This window comes from Coenobita brevimanus, chromosome 57 (genome assembly GCF_032717465.1).
Source record: "Coenobita brevimanus isolate Jiangsu-jjx chromosome 57, ASM3271746v2, whole genome shotgun sequence".
Taxonomy (NCBI): Eukaryota; Metazoa; Arthropoda; class Malacostraca; order Decapoda; family Coenobitidae; genus Coenobita; species Coenobita brevimanus.
Window position 1 is genome coordinate 55,038,655 of NC_137010.1, and position 249 is coordinate 55,038,903.

Sequence of the window (249 nt, forward strand, 5' to 3'; positions counted from 1 at the left end):
ATGCGGATACTCCAAGACTGCGGCTACCTTGGCGGTGGGCGATAGTGAAGTCTAGAGATATAGATATAAGAATTAGATACTTCTACATTTCCAGATACTTTGCTGGGAATTTTAGAGATATAGTAAACTTAGATACTCCCAGACTGCGGATAATTAGCATCTACATATTCCTAGACTGCAGATAATTTGGCGATGGATGATAGCTGAGAATTCTAGAGAGATAGATATAAGAATTAGATACTACTACAT